Source organism: Apium graveolens, chromosome 10 (genome assembly GCF_009905375.1).
Source record: "Apium graveolens cultivar Ventura chromosome 10, ASM990537v1, whole genome shotgun sequence".
Lineage (NCBI taxonomy): Eukaryota > Viridiplantae > Streptophyta > Magnoliopsida > Apiales > Apiaceae > Apium > Apium graveolens.
The window spans coordinates 90809931-90822976 of NC_133656.1; the positions used below are offsets into that span (position 1 = coordinate 90809931).

General features: G+C 31.5%; 1 non-coding gene across 1 annotated transcript; it reads right to left on the reverse strand.

Annotated features, from left to right (window-relative positions):
- Nucleotides 1–12362: 12362 nt before the first annotated feature.
- LOC141694238 (small nucleolar RNA R71) lies at nt 12363–12469 on the reverse strand. Its single transcript, XR_012563559.1, has one exon. It is a non-coding gene; the product is annotated as a small nucleolar RNA R71 (small nucleolar RNA).
- Nucleotides 12470–13046: the final 577 nt, after the last annotated feature.

The window sequence follows — 13046 nt, forward strand, 5'->3', positions numbered from 1 at the left end:
CTTGGCATACACCAAGGTACTTAGGCATCTTGTTAGGGCAGATTTAAGCCACAAAACACAAGCACATCCATTAAATTTCAAAGCTCATCAAACTCTAATGTTAAATACGTGTAATAATAAATCTATATTTTTTTTATCCATAACATGAATATAATTTAAAAAGATTAAAATAACTAAATTGAAAGATATCTGTTAATAATCATATGTACAAAACCTGAATATTAAACAAAACTGTGTGGGCTAAATCTATATAAATATAGGATATATGGGCATTTTGAAATAGGATCCGACACATGTAACAAGTCGAGACACCTCAAACATCCAAAATCTCAAAATCCACAATTATCATAATTTATTCATTCAACAATCTCTGAAAATTGTTGTCATCAAGTTTCTTTGTTAAATTTGTGTTTGAATGAGGGAATTTTTTATTGTGGAGGATAATCAAATCATACATTAGGTACGATGCGTTAACACTGGATCTTGGCTGGATTTAACTGTGACAACCCTTGTCAAATTCCGAACCTTTTTCGAAATCGGGTCATATCCCAATTTCGAGTCTGAAATAAGTCGAAGACTACCAGTCCAAATGAAACCAATTTGCATAAACAACAAGCCCACCACATGACATTAAAAGATCATAATTTTGTGGTACACTTAGAGCAAGTCTAAGCGTGTCATTAGAAATGCCTTAAAATATTATAAAATATGATGTCATAGTAATTTAGGACAATATTCTCATGTATGCACTTCAAAAATAATGCCTTATAGTTGTATCTTATCATTAAAATAATATTATATTTGAATCATATTTGGAGGGAATGGAAGAGAGAGAAGATATGTGTAAAAAAGGAGGGAAGTATATTTTTTATTGAAAAAAATTAAATAAAGCATGCATAGTGGAGTCTTAAAAATGAGGCATGTGATGGATGTCCGAGTATTTTAAGACAACACTAAGATATTGTTGAAACACCTAATTATTCAATATGCCTCAAATTATAGTTTATGACAATAATTTAAGGCACTACTGGACTTGCTCTTAGTAGTAGTAGTACCTTGCATTATAAATAGAACATAAGTCCCAATTCTTATCGATATGGGACTGAAGTGTTATACTAAGGAAGCAGCAAATTATGGAGGTGGTGATTTTAATTTTTAAATTTATACAAAAATGTTACACACAAGAAATCGATTAAATATCATCGGGCACAAGAAATACAAGCTAAGGGCGAGAAATAACGAGCTACTAGCCACGGTAATTTACTGAAGCTATTACATATACAAGAAAATATAAATAAATGGATGAGATTGATTAATGGGATCAGATATATATATATATATATATATAAAGAAAATTGATCATGTGATACAAGAATTATAACACGATTCGTGTGGCTGAAGTAGTAATAATACGCATAGATTTAGAGAACGAGGTGAACTACTCCAAAAAGAAACATGTTGGCCATGTAAAAAGAAGACGGGCATGAAGTAAAAATGAAAAAAAATGGATTGCAGCTCTCTCAGATAAAATAAGAAGAACGAGGAGCATATCGAAATATGACTGAAGCAATCCAAATACGCCACCTAAAGGAAAAATTAGAAGATTGGTTATCCATATTTTAAATGTTTTATTGCATATTATTTATAGCATATATTTATTTTTAAAATTTTCATGTGTGAAATTTTTCATTAAACCAATTATGTTATGCTTGTTTGAAATTAATATATTTAATATGCATGAATTATATATATATATATATATATATATATATATATATATATTTGCATATGTTATCACAAATACGAGTTGAAATTTGATAATTTTTCATGGTTTACTAAGTTTTTTTAATTTCTTATAACTTTTGTTCTTAGAATTTTTTTATGTTATTATTTTATTGGAGCTATGTGTAAATAAATATCGGGAAATCTTAGATATTTCAAGGGCACTTCGCTTATAGTAGGAGACGGTGAACCGGTCTTAAAAGGTTTTATAGATGTTGACATAACATGACATCAAGATGAGATAAAATCTAAATAAGAGATATTTTTCGCTCTTGCATGTGGAACTGTAACATGGCAGTCCAACTTGCAAAAGTGTGTTGTACTGTCAATAACTGAGTCAGAGTATATTATTGTTTTTGAAGTGGGAAAGGAGCTGGTTTGATTAAAGTGGTTCTCCATTAGGTTAGAAATGGGATAATTTGAGTTATACTATGATATTCAGAGTGCTATTAATATTGAGTAAGAATGCTACTTGTCGTAGTCGTATTAAGCATGTCAATGTACTTTACCATTAGTTGCGGGGAAAATGTTAAAGATGGGTGATACATATATGAAAGATATACACGGATAAAATTTTGTCAGATATGATATTGTTTCACGAGAAAATTTAAAAAATTGCAAAAGGGGACCAAACATGGAATGCAAGTTAAGCGTTGTGAGTTTGGAAATGAGGAGATTGTTAGTTGCAGGTCCTCTTCACTTGCCTAGAAATAGTTTCAGAAGTTCAAAGTAGGGGCCCCTCGTGCTTATTTTTTTTAGTTTGGGTGAGTTAATTAGTGTGAGAATTTGATCTGGTTGTAACCTTCAGGGTCTCATCATTAGGAGTTCTGACATGTGTTGCAGCCGTCCAGGTTATCTGGTCTAATATTAAAGGAATAAGGAATTGTCATATCTATTCACTTGTATCTTAAGTGTTACTTTGTAAACTTAATAGAGAATATTTTAACCATTATTTTTTTGCTAATTGATTACACACGCACACACCGGGAGTCCAAATATAAGAGTTCAATCACTGCACCAACACTTTGTTGGCATATTGTAACTATTATTTTCATTATAGGGGAACATTTATAGTTGGTCTCATGAATTTGTATCTTTTTTTCGTAAGGCTATTTTTGATGTATAATTCTTGGAGTTTATTTATCTCGATGATTATTAATTTGTTCTTATAACTACATCTTATACCATGATAAAATCTAGGGAGAAAAGAGAAAAGTGGAGTTTTATTATAATATGATTTGTTCTCGATTATAATAGAAGATGGGCTTATATATCCCACAATAAAGTAAAACATCCTAATAAAAAAATATATTACAATAATGAATTTAGACAATAATAATAATAATATACATGTTAACAAATTTAATTTGTATCGAGTTTTTGTTGAATCGCACCAAGGTGTTATAGATCCATCGCCAGCATTTTTTGGTCTTTGATGTATGAACTTTGATCCTTTTGTCAAACAAAAACTTCATTCTAGAACCGATCAACACGCTAGCAATCCCCAGGCCTTTTTGGATTGTAATTGTTTATTTCAATTATCCATTACGATTACTATAACATCCTGTACTTTCGGAGTATTAGTTTTAAGTCAAAACTCATACAAAATACACTTTATTAATCCAAAAAGTCTATTATAGTGATTATAATTATGAACGCGCAGCTAAAAGCGGACGTCCAAAAGTCAATATACTCTAATTATAAGTCCTTGAACTCCAATTCTAACAAAAACGAATCTTACACCCAACCTGAAAATTGTAAGTAATGAGTTATACAATCCAGCAAGCAACCAATCGATGCAACTAGTAGAGCCAAGCAACATATACACATATATAAAAAAATACGGTAATCTATATGATATACGATGCAAACAGTTTCGATGGACTTTCTTATTCTTATTCGATATAGACAATACAAATAATCACATAACAACAATAATTCAAAACTCATGATTCATACCATGACCACTACAACCCGGTGATAACGTTCCTAAATTTTCAAAAAACTGCCACTACTATATTATCCGGAATATAACGTGTAATTATTTTTATCAATAAATAATTATTACGTGATTATTATATGAATTTCGCTGAATTATCTGTTAATTAGTATCTGTGTTTGGATGTTTATATGTGGTAAAATTTGAGAATTTTAAGTTTTATATGTCTAAAATAAAGTATAGATAATTTTGATATTTTTTATTAATTTATATATTGTTATATGATTTATAAATGATTTATGAATTTAATAAATTATTTTTCTGAATAATTATAAACTATTTTGAATAATCGGGAAACGTCCAACTTAACCATTTTTACGTTTTTACGAATCGGAAGTCTCGGGAAAACTCCTTTCTAACCCAATTTGATTATTCCGAGCATTTTCCGTGTTTTGACTTTTTTGATCTGGAGTACGGTTTTACTTGTGCGGTTCCCGATGCAAATTTTATGATATATCTCTCGTTTCGGTAAATAGATAAAACCTGTATTTTCGATAAACGAGATATTTTGATTAAACTATTATATTATCTTCTCATAATTTGTGTAATTAAAGCGCTGAGACCAAGATTGTATTTACAAAAAACCTGGTTTTGATATTTATCCCAAAACCAGTACCAAATTGGATCAACTTTCTTAATAATTAACGATTAAGTATTATATTTTTATATCTGATATGATCCAACGGGGTACCAATATTCCGTAAATATAAATAGCCCTTCGTGTAATCTATTTTGTACAGATAATCATATTTAAATAGTAAAATTATATAATTTCTAGACAAAAGCCATAAAATTCAAGGTACTCTTCATAATCAAACCTAAAAACGAAGGCGTTAGAGAACTCGAAATCGGACGCGTGAGTAACCAACACGAAGCATAAATCATAGGTATTTTTTTATATTTATATTTAATTTTGAATTAATTTAGATTTAATTATGAATTTTTGATTTTGATTTTGCTTGTATGATTTGATGCTTGCATGTTGTAGGGAAATTGATTATGATCATTTTGGTATATTATAATAGTGATTTGGAGTTCAATAACATGTTCTAATTTGAGTTCGATTATTGATAATTAAAATTAGGGTTTATAATTAGTTTGAATGTTCTTAATTGAATTTGGGCATTTTTGATTTGAGGGTTATTAGTTGAATCGAAGGTTACCAGTAATACATCGTTTACAGAGGAATTGATTGGTTCGAGCTCACCGGAGTTAGAACTCAACGGCGGATGAAAGGTTTGACCAGATTTTTCGGCCAAATTCAGAGTTGTTTGATAAAAATGATTGTATGGATATGTTTCTGGAAGCAAGAAGAATAGCCCCTCTAAATTTGGTGTGGTTCTGGGTGGGTTTTCATGGGGCCGGAAAGCTCAGGGTCGCCGTTAATGGTGATCGCTGGAGAAGATGAAGGCGGTGAAGATGGTAAATTACCATTTCGCCCCATGGTTGTAAAATGTTGCAAAAATTGCCCCGAAGTTTTCAAAACTTGTAAATTTAGGATTTCAGTTTTAAAAACTTTCAAAAATTGTATTTCTTTTTTATTTTAATTTCAAAAAATGATTTTTAATAATTAAAAATTTCAAAAATCATTATTTTAATTCTGAAAATTATTTTTTAATTCAAAAATAAATCTGAATTATTTAATTAATTAATTTAGTTAATAATTAGTTATTTAATTGGTCAAGTAATTTAAATATTAATTGATTAATTAATTTAATTAGTTATTAATTGATTTTAATTGATTATATAATTAGATTTAATTGTTTTCTTTGATTTAAAAAATCTAAAAAATAGTTTCGAGCTTTAAAATATCTTTCTAAATTATGTTCAAGGCTCGATAATTATTATTAAATGATTTTAAAGTCATTCGGGTATACAAACCATGTTATTTATTTATAAACTGATTAGCTCGGGACAAGTAGAATCAAGTTCTTCAGTCTATATCACTGCAGAATCATTTGATATTTTTCTATATTTTTAATTAAATTCGAATTTAATTTGAATAAATAAGGACTTTATGATTTGGATGTTGTTTATGTGTTTTGATGATTGCATGTTGTAGATATTTAAATTCTGGTCAATTTGATATATTATATGACTGATTTTGAGCTTCATATCATAAAGAAATCTATGTTTTATTCTCGAATTAAGAAAATTAGGGTTTATATGCTTTGAATGTTCTTAATTGGAAATGGGGGTTTTCTTGTTTAAGGGTTATTAGTAAAATTGAATGATTCCAATAGATAGATCGTGTGAAAGGGAATTTGATAATGTTAGTTTGAAGTACAGAGGGTTCTTGGATTGAGTCGCCGGATTTTTGAGCTTGTCGTCGGCGTTAATGGAGAATTTCTCCGGAAAACGAAGTCCGGGGGTTATGGATAAATCATAAGAACGTTTCTGAGTAGCTGCAGTGAATTGAAATCGATTGGTGTAAAGAATCATATCAAACGATTCTTTTTTTGCCATGAATTTGGTTGGTCGGAAACCGGATGTTCATCGGAATCTGGAAAAGAGGGCGGCGGGTTGAACTGTTCTTTGTGACCCGGTTTCCGACCCGCCTGTGACCCGATTTTGATCTTTTTTTGCTTAGTTCAATTCTAAAACCCGTTATTATGATTTTCTATTTAAAAATAATTCAAAAATTCTATTTTTAAATCTTAAAATTCATATTTAAATTCAGAAATTCATTTTAATTACTTATAAATCAAGAAATAAATATGAATTACTTAATTAATTAATTATAATTAATGATTAATTACTTAATTGGTCAATTAATTTAAATATTAATTGGTTAATTAATTAACTAATTAATTATTTTAATTGATTATTTATTTGGATTTAATTATTCCTTTTGATTTAAAAATTCTGAAAAATAGTTTTGAGCTTTAAAATATTTTTCTAAATTATGTTTAATGCTTGATAAATTTTAATAAATGATTTTAAAGCCATTTTCAGTTATTCAAACATAGTTATTTAATTATAAAATGATTCTTTTACTATTTTTAATTCCGAAAAATGTTCAAAAATTCATATTAAATACCAGAAAAATCAGTTTAACCCCGAACCTTCTTGAAAAATTATTTTTATCGAATAGCTTACATGTTATGTGCTATCTATTGACGTGTATATGCCTATGTGATTGTTGGTTGACTTTTTTAATCATAACTTTCAATCCATAAGTCAGATTTGGGTGAAACGAAGGGTAAATAGAAGCTTGTGACGTCTATGAGAGGATTAGAATGATATGGGATTGGGTATTGATAGATAATTGTGATTTTTATTAGAGGAAGCGATATGTAGAAAATAAAAGAAAGTGATCAGTGAGTAGAACTAATAGACGAGTGCAAGTGAAGTTGAAAATTATTTGTGATTAGGCAAGTGTTCATGAAACCTTCTTGATATATATTGCAAGTACCCCCTGAATAGTTCTTGTCTTATATTGCAAGTGCTTTGAATATACCTGAGATATACCATATGTTAGCATATGATAATTGAATTACTTATCCCTAAACACTGATCAGAACATTCGATACTTGAACTGTAAGCCTTATTCATTGTGAAGCATTGATTATTGAATTCCCAGATATTAAACCACATAAATACGATACTACTCCACAAATATATCCACAGCATACACCAAACACTGAAACAAAATTGCTTGAACCTACAGAAATTTATACATTCTACAATACCCAAAAATATCAGAGAACCAAACCTTGTATAACCATTAAACCATTATTATTCTATTACCTGATGCTTCTATAGGCTTGAAGCCATTTTTCATATTTACCTTGATATACCCTTGTGATACTCATGAATTGTATTATGCTTTTATACAAATGTCTTATCAATGTTGATTATGATCTTTTTTATTAAATTACGTTGTTTATCATATTGAATTGTTATAGAATTGGATGGTTTTCTAAATGTGGACCAGATTCATGGTCAGACCAGATTGATGGTCATATTAGGCCAATGTGTGCATTGGATCCAGTATATAGAGCAGAGTTGTGTGCCTTGCTCGGGGTTAGTGCGTGACTGATCAGCAACCTAACCTTTTTTTTAAAATTAAAAGTGAATATTTAATACTAATAATTACATAACAAGAAACTTGATTCCTCTGAATCAGTTCATTTGATCATTGTTTAACTTCGGTTATTGTTTATATAACTTGGTGAGCTAGTTAGCTCACTCTTGTGATTCTTTTTATGTTCTTTTCCAGTTAAGAAGGAAACTGTTGGTTGCGAGGATCATCAGACCAGTGTGCGAGCTAGAATACCAGGTTGAGTTGGATCGAGCTAGTAGCAACTATATGTTTTAGTTTTGAGTTTTGCAAGTGTGTAAGAATGTTTTATTATTAGTTATAAGTTAAACTAGTTGGGATTTGGTACAATATAATATAAGTTAAGGTTGTGGCTTGTTTTATACTTTAACCTGCTGCGATCTGTGGTTAAGTAATGTCTGGTTAATGTAATTATTATTTCTTATACAGGTTTATTTTGTGTATGTGTTGTGAACCCCAAACTTCTGACCCGGGTTTGGAGGGCGTCACGTGATCCTTCAGGGAGAGGTGTAGGGCGAGGAATATCTATCACATAGAGCTTACACTCTTGTTTGAGGACAATCCTCAAGTTCCTATTCTAGTCAAGGAAGTTTATTCCTGTCAGCTTATCCTTCACAAGGACTGATCGCACATAAAATTTGTTTGAATTGTTTGCCATTTGATATCTAAAATTTTTTAAAATGAGTAAGATAAATTTTTCGACAGACGATTATTAAATTATGTTCAAGTAATTATTCATATAAATTCAAAATATATATCTCCCACTATTTTTATCAAATTATTAGGCCTAACTATTAATTCGGAAAAAATATCTTTTATATACTTTCTAGTAAGCCAAGATCCATATTTCATCATATCTTAGGTGAGCTTTGCCTTTTCTCCCAAAACAAGATTATTTAGGTAGATAACATTTGTCAGTTATATCAATTATATAACTTTTGGATAGTTTAGTGGAACAACATGTGTAGTGGAACAACATGTGTTCGTATTTATCCAATAAATCTCGCCAAACTCTATGCCTCTAAGTTTACAATCCTATTGTGATAACTTAGTTAAGTCTAACCCAAAGGTCTAAAAAGTATCATATACTTCAACACGCCTTCCCATGATAGATGGGAGTACTTCGCTTTGGTGAACCCACTCCTTATCGATGTAGGGGTTAACACATTGGACTCATTTGAAGGCATTTGATCAACATAATATTAATTTTGGGGTTTTGTTAATTTTAAAACGATCATGATCCCATCATAAAGAGATTCTCAATTTTTCCTTGAATAAAATACTTCAAATCAATACTCGTCAATGGTTTGATTTTCAAGTAGTGAGGGAGTCACATCGCTCTCCCTTAAAACCCACAACCTTACAAGTTCAATGAACCCGTTTTTGACCAAATCGCCCTATGTCGGGAATAAAGAAGATTCATATTTTATTCCATGTTTCGTAAACACAAAAATCTCATAATCGTTTGTAAATTTTAAAATCATGAGTCGTTACAGATTTTATCTTTCTTAAACATACATGGCATGTGTGTTGTATCTAATACAAGCATAAATAATATAATTATCATACATTATATATCCATACATTTCACCATATACATCACATATATATAAAGTGCATAAATCAAATTTTTTCATGGTTATGGACGATCCTATGTGATCTTTTCAAGGTAATAAAAAGATTAAGGTCAATCTATGATGGTTAAAATACTATACTATTACATGTCTTCTTCTTCTTTCTTCATTGCTCCAACATCCCCTTTTGGACCGCCTTCTTCCTTGTAAGTCTCCAATAATTATTACATAGAATAATAATAAAAAATATTCTAATAAAATTACAAGAATAAATCGAGTTACATTTGAGATAAACAAATTACAAAGAATAAACGACATGCAAGTCGTATTTAGAAACCAAAACCATAAATAAAAAAACCATTAACTAAAGGGTCTGAAGGTCATAACCATACACCATGCTATCACATGACACATAAAAAAGCACTTATAATCTTAACATTGTATCACATATCATATTTCAAATTATATAATCAAACATAGAATATTTACCAAAATTCAAAAAATTTAAATCAGCTTTCTAAAAACTAAAAATCGTTGTTTCAAGGCCTGTAAAGACATCCGATGGCTTACATATACAAATCTGACATTTTCAGTCTTGCTCAGTGACCCAATTCCAGTCGGAAAACACATATAATTTGCACAAATTGGACACTCGACACAGATTTCACAAAATCTGTTCAGTTTTCTCAAAAATCGTATTGTATACAATCTCCATAATAAAAAAATGTATATCATATATACACATACAGTGATAAATATAACCATCAAATGATTATACAATACATCATGAATGTCATATATATATATATTCAAAATCATTTATACAGGCATGTCTGTTGAGTGGCATTTATGACACTTTATAATGCTCTAATAAGCTTTAAATTGATGCGTTTGTACTCAAGTTGTTAAGTGTTTTAATGTGTTTTCTAGTGTTTTTGCATTTCAGGCATTATCTAGGTAATCAGGTGAATTAGCATTATTTTGGTGCTAATTTGATGTCAAGGTGGTGTTGGAATAAAAGCTCGTCGAAAGCCGGATCAAATATGCAAGTAAAATGAAGAAGTTAATTTCTGGCATAAGCCCAGCGTGCCCACCCTGATCAAGCGCGTGACCGCGTCGAATGTTCAGAAAGCCAGCACGCCCGCGCTGATCAAGCGCGCGGCCACGCCAGGTCGGGATGCAGAATTCTAATTCTACTCTAAATCAAATTGGAAGACTTCTCTGCTGATTAGGGCTGCTATATAAATAACTTTAGGTCATTTTTAATAATATATCAAGCCAGAGACATATCAAGGAGAGCTGTAAGAAGACCGTATTAGCACGATTTAACGAAGATGAAGAAGATCTTGTTTTTACTTGTAAATCTTTGTTCTAAGTTGTAACTTGGATGCTAGTTTTCTTATTTGTGAACCTTAATCTTGTTTTGTACTTGGTTTTATTTATTCATTATAAATACTACGTTTGTTATACAATGTTTTCATCGAAACCCACGTTGATGATGAGTCCGATTATGGGCTAATCATTATCGTGGGGTTCTAGTGGATTTATTTATGGATTTCTTTAGTTAAATTGTTCGATGCCTTAGTGTGTGGTGATTGTATGATAACTTAGTATTGGTTGTGCATATTCGTCTTATGAGCGTCGCGAACTTATAAGATACTGTGTTAATTCTTAATGAAGCGAAAGTGAATTTAAGGATTTAGAACTTGCTATGCTAACATAGGTTCATGTAATTGTTATGCATGATTAGTAGGTAATTTTAACCATCTTACTTGCCCTATGTAATCAAAATAGATAACTTGTTCTTAAACCATTATATTGTCAAATTCTATAGACATATAGGGTCTCAATATAATTGGTGTCTATTCAGCTTCTATCTCTTTTGTGGATGTCTGGTAGTATGGTACTCGTGCAACGAAAGATGGCGTTTATCAGTTTCGTGTTATTTGATTAGTGTCATCACCATTGTATGCTAAGGTTGAGAACAATAAGGCTATTGAATGAAGTATTTAATGAAGTTAGAATCCCATGTTTGTCATATATATTAATTCAACCAATCTTATTCTCTTAGTTATAATTGTTAGTTTAATTCTTAGTTATAAATAACCTCTATTTGTTATCGTCTTAACATTGAATAATAACCATACATTGGTGCTTAACTGCATGAATTAATTAGTTAACCAAACGAGTCTCTGTGGGAATGAACTAGAAAAGATTCTATACTACTTATGAACTCGTATACTTGCGTGTATTATTAGCGCGTGTTTAGCGACTAACAAGTTTTTGGCGCCGCTGCCTGGGACTGCAGTGTTAATTTATAGTTTATGTGCTTTCCATCAATGGTCATTAAAGTTCATTGACTCGGACATTGTTACTTATTTGTTTCCTTGCATTATTTCAGGTACTCTAGCGAGGGTGTATGCATACGCGTTCGCGTACTCGTAAGAGAACTCTGGATAAAGCCGAGGAAGAACTTGTGTTGGTTCAAAGGGAAGTTTTTGAGGAAGAAAAGAAGGTAGAAGAAGAGAAAGTCGAGGAACCACCTTTAGTAGAGATGGGTGATCAAGCAAAAAATCCTAAGGCTTTGATGGACTATTCTCAGCCTAAGATTAATGAAATTCAGTCAAGCATCATCAGGCTAGCCATCAGGGCTAACACTTTTGAGATCAAGTCAAGCATGATTCAGATGATACAGAACTCAGTTCAGTTTGAGGGTTCTCCTACTGAAGACCCCAACATGTACATCAGGGATTTCATCAAGATCTGTGACACTTTCAAATTCAATGATGTGACTGAAGATGCTATTAAGTTGCGACTCTTCCCATTCTCTCTGAGGGACAAAGATAAGTGATGGTTACATTCTCTACCAGCAGGGTCTATCACCACTTGGAAAGATCTTGCTCAAACTTTTCTCACTAAATTCTTCCCTATGGCGAAGACTGCTGCAGTTAGGAATGCTCTTACTCAGTTTGCTTAACAAACTGGAGAATCTTTGTGTAAGGCTTGGGATCGATATAAGGAGATGCTAAGGAAGTGCCCAAACCATGGCATGCCTGATTGGATGATTATTAACTTATTCTATAATGGATTGGGTGCTACTTCTAGACCCATGATTGATGCAGCATCAGGAGGAGCCTTGTGCGCTAAAAGCTACGATGAAACTTATGAACTTATTGAATTGATGGTTGCTAATGAGTACCAGAATCCTTCACAGAGACTGACTCAGGGCAAGGTAGCAGGAATTCTTGAGTTGGATGCAGCAACTGCTATTGCTTCCCAACTTAATGCTTTGACGATGAAGGTGGAAACTTTGGCTAATTACGGGGTTAATCAAATTGCTAGTGTCTGTGAGTTTTGCGCTGGTGCCCATGAGACTGATCAGTGCATAATTTCTAGTGAATCAACTCAGTTCGTGAGCAACTTTCAGCGTTCGCAGCAACCTGTGCCAGCCACTTAACATCCCAACAACCGCAATCATCCAAATTTCAGTTGGAGCAACGCTCAGAATGTGGTTTAACAACCTTATCAGCAATATCCAGCTAAGCAGTACAACCCCCCTGGTTTTCAGTAACCGCAATATGCACCAAGACAACAACTCCAGCTGCAACAAGCCGATGAAAAATCTGAA